Below are 5,037 nucleotides of genomic sequence, written 5' to 3' on the forward strand. Positions count from 1 at the left end.
GCATTGAGAGAAGCAAAACGCATAGAATGGTTCTCCTATTTTAGGAGAAGGTGACTTGTCAGCATGCAAAGAGAAAACAATAAGACATCCACAAATGACAAAAGATATTGGGAAAAGATGATGGTGAACGAATTGGCAACAGTAGTTTACATTTAGGAGTCAATAAATATACTTATCGTTTTGACATGACTCTTTTAATAATGACCCATGGATTTTTATAATAATTATATCTACAATTTTTAAATATATATTTATTTACTAATTCTTTGTGTTTATACATATTGTGGTTTTCTTGGGTTTTTTATGGAATATATATATCAACAAAAAAAAAAGGAACTAAGCCTAAAGGCCATTTACTAGACACACCTGCATTATCCATCTTTTTACAAATCATTATTGATTAAAGAAGTGGTCTTTTTTTTTCATTTTAATCTTTTTTTTTTACTGAATCTTTTTCTAGCCAAGTTGATTGTCAATTATTTCAAAATTGTTAACAAAAACTAAAATTAAAGGACAAACGACCAAAGAGAAAATAGGTGGTTGTTTATATTGATCTTTAGGTAATATATTTATGATTTTATATATTTTGATGATGATAATAATATCAAAATTGTATTAATAATATGCTTAGTTGAAAAGAAGCTTTAAACATGTAATAATACATCAACAAGCATGGATCAAGTCCAAAAAGGAAGCAAAATAAATTTTTCATTTTAGTGCTCACATATAAATCTTTATATCCTACTTGATAACACTAACAAAAATAAATTCACACATTTCACTTTGCATACATTTTAAAAGGATTGATAAAACGGTTCTAAGAATTCATCAGGTTTAAACTATCAAAACTAGAATTATGCGTGAACTAGTTGATCGTTTGGTGATACCAAATGTTGTTTAGTGAGTTATAGACATTATAGTTTTCAATTGTATTATCTACTCTTTGAAAGAGTGTTGTTACATTTCAAACAATTGTAAATCTTCAAGAGTTTAGGAGAAAAACTCTTGGTTATTGGTGAGATGCATCACCAAGGTAAAAAATCTTGAAGTTGATATTTCTTCAAGTGGTGAAAAAAAAGGCCTCAATAAGAATTCATCAAGGACATTGAAATCTCTGGCTTGGATTAGTTAATAATATAATACTAAAGACCGGCTTGGTGCGTGAGGTGTGGATGTGAGTTTGTTGAACCATATTAAAAATTGAGTTTGCAATCTCTCTTCCTTATCCTTTTACTTTACGCAATTTAATTATATTGTTGGTTAATTGTGTTTAATTGTTTTTTTTGAATTAATTGCAATATTTGTTAATATTAGTGGAACATCTAATTCACCCATTTAGGTGTTATTATTGCCTTAATCCTATAACAACAATTGGCATTAGAGTCTGGTTCTCATTTATATAAGTTTACACTAATATTACTTACACAAAACAAAATCTTTGGCTTTGTCTCTCTATTGTGCAGGAAAACCAATGGATGACGATGAGTTCATCATTTGTATTTTTCAAGGATTAGGATCTGAATTTGATCTTATAGTAGCAACATTGAATGCAAGAGATATTTTTCCATCTCTTGAAGGAGTTATTGGCAAACTCCGTGAATTTGAAATTCAACTTCAAGGAGCACGAGCAACTATTTCCAACATTATTTTTTATACAAATCGTGGCTGAAAAAACTCATAGCCATGGGTGAACCCCGACACTCAAGGCTGCAATAATCACAGTTTCACTAGAAGAAATTCCACGGGCAATACTTTATCATCACGAGCTAAAAAGACTCGATTCCCTCACTTTAATATAGGCTCATCTGGAACTCGTCAGAAACAATTCTCACATCATGGTGGTCGTGGATATGGTGGCATCACTTGTTTTCAATGTGGGGGGCCTAATCACAAAGCAGACAAATGTTTTGCTTTTGGAAGATCAGTACAAAGCTTTAGCTACTATCAAAATTAGAGAAACTGCAGAAGAGAGCTGGTATTCTGACACTGGTACAAACCAACATATGACCTCTAACACAAATGAAGTTCAAGGTATTAACTCTTATCTTGGCAATAATTCTTTCATGGTTGGTAATGGTCATGACTTGCCTATCACTAGCACTGGACACATTATTTTTCTTACCACTAATCTGAAGTTAAATGATGTTCATGTGGTTCCTACAATTAAGAAGAAACTACCATCTGTCTCTCAATTTACAAGAGAAAAATAATTGTTATTTTTTGTTTTATCCATGGGGATTTGTTTTCAAGGACATGAAGATGAAATAGGTAGTCTTTAAGGCTCCATAAAGGATGGGTTGTATTCGATCAACCTGTAACAACTTTCAACATCTCCAGTCAGTTTTTTAGCTAATAAAGTATCTAGCAACTTATGGCTTGCACGACTTGACATCCTCAAGCCCGGATTCTTATAAAGTTATGTTTACCATCTATAAATAAACAAAATGCTTTATGTGAAGGCTATGTTTTGGGAAAATCAACAAAGTTACCATTTGAATCTTGTAAATCCTATGCTACTTCTTTTCTGCATACACTTCACACAGATGTATGAGGTCCTGCATCTGTTTCTTCTTATGATGGCTATCAGTTTTATTAATCATTATTGATGAATATTCTTGATATATATGGTTCTTTCTTATGAATCGTAAATTTGACATAGCAACAATATTTTCTACATTCCTCAAGCAAATGGAAAAACAATTTGATGTTTATGTTAAAATAACTCAAAGTGATAGGGGTGGTGACTTTGTTAATCAAAGCATGCACAATCTTTTAAAAAGTAACGGTATCATTCATAGATTCTTATGTCCATAAACACCAGAAAAAAATGAATTGGCTGAACGTCGTCAATGGCATATTATGGAATCTAGATTAACATTGTTATCGCATGCTTCTGTTCCGATACAATTCTAAATAGTAGCTTTTCATACTGCAATATTTCTAATAAATCGTCTACCTACTTCAATTCTTGGTTACAACTCACCGCATGAAGTTATTTTCAGTTATGCTTCTGCTTATAATTCCCTACGAGTTTTTGGGTGTTCCTGCTACCCATTATTTGCACAATTTGGTCGATCAAAATTGGACTTTAAATCCACATGGTGTGTGTTTCTTGGTTATTCAAATAATCACAAAGGATATCTCTGTCTTGAACCTTAGACAAGTCGCCTCTACATATCTCGTCATGTGAAATTTAATGAATTTCAGTTTCCCTACAGATGCATGCAGAAACTTGACACATATGTTTCTCAGTTATTTAAAGTCAGAGCACTTCCTTGACTACTCAAGACCATGACTGAAAAAACAACTGTCTCAGCTCAACAAATAATACATTATGTTCCAGCAAAAATTGTCCAAAGTGTATCAGTATCTCAGTCTCCAATTCCTGAACCAATTCCTCCATTCACTGCACCAGAATTCAATACTTTAGCACCAGAGGCTTCTCCCATAGTTGCTCCACAACGACATCATCATATGGTTACATGGGCTCAAATAGGGAAGCTAAAACCTAAGGTATTGTTCTCTTCACAATATTCAATACCTGCTTGTTTTGTTGCTGACCTTATCACTCAATAACAAGACCTAGCGTACTTCAACATCTACAATGGCATCAAGTAATGCAAGTTGAAATGGATGCTCTTCACATCAACAACACCTGAAATTTGGTACCTAGAGAGCCAAACATGAATGTTATCAGTAGTAAATGGGTGTTCAAAATCAAAACACGATCTGATAACTCTATTGAAAGGTATAAAGCTCAACTAGTGACTCGTGGATTTACACAACAACCAAGCCTAGATTATGATGAAACCTTTAGTCCAGTCATCAAACCAAGTACTATTTAGTTAATCTTTACCATTGGGCTATAGCAAAGCTTGTCTGTCAGACAACTAGATGTTAGTAATGCCTTTTTTCATGGTGACCTACACGAACAAGTATATTTGGCTCAATCCCAGGTTTTGAGGATTTCTCCCATCCAGATCATGTTTATCATCTCCATAAAGCTTTGTAAGGTTTAAAGCAGCCCCTCGCGCCTAGTACCTAAAATTCAGTACTTATATCCAGCAAATGAGATTCATATAATGTCCCTATGATCAATATTTATTCTCGCACTCAAGGATCAGGCATTCTTCTTTTACTTATTTATGTTAATGACATTCTTTTAATAGGAAGTTCCTCTTCACAGATTGACAAGTTTATTGCACACCTATCTGTCATCTTCCATATGAAAGATCTTGATGACATTCATTACTTCTTAGGTCTTCAAATCGCTTGCGATGAGTCCACTGTCACTCATACAAGGTATTTATTGTCTCTTCTTCAAAAGTTTGGTCTTGATGGCACCAAACTTGTAAGCACTCCACGAGCATCGGGGCCTTTTATGTCTGTTGTTGATGGTGCTCCCTTAGTTAATCCTTTCCTTTATCACCGTTTGATTGGCTCATTATAATATCTTACTCTAACCAGACTCGACATCTCCGATGTTGTTCATCAAGTCTGTCAATTCATGCAAGCACCCCATGACATTCACCTTATTGTTGTTAAGAGGATTTTTCAATATCTGAAGGGTACTCTCAATGTTGGTCTTCACTACGTCCGTACCCCTATTCATAAACTTCGTGGTTTTTGTGATGTCGATTGGGCTAGTTGCAGGGATGACAAACATTCCACTACTGGTTTTGCTATCTTTTTGGGCAATAATTTGATATCTTAAGGCGCTAAGAAACAAGCTATTGTGTCTCGATCGATAGGTGAGGCTAAATACTGTGTCTTAACCTCAACTACAGGTGAGCTTATGTGGTTTGTGCATTTACTCAAGAGTATTGGCTATTGTGTCCATCCTCCTACGTTGTATAGTGACAATATTTGTGCCATTCATTTAGCCAAGAATTCAATGTTCCATCACCGTACAAAACACATCAAAATTGATGTTCACTTTATTAATGAATGGGTTGCGAGTGGTGTTCTCTCTTTGGCATACATTCCAGGATCGGATCAAATTACGAATATTTTTACCAAATCCCTTTGTGCTACAAA

Source organism: Populus trichocarpa, chromosome 1, assembly GCF_000002775.5.
Source record: "Populus trichocarpa isolate Nisqually-1 chromosome 1, P.trichocarpa_v4.1, whole genome shotgun sequence".
Taxonomy (NCBI): Eukaryota; Viridiplantae; Streptophyta; class Magnoliopsida; order Malpighiales; family Salicaceae; genus Populus; species Populus trichocarpa.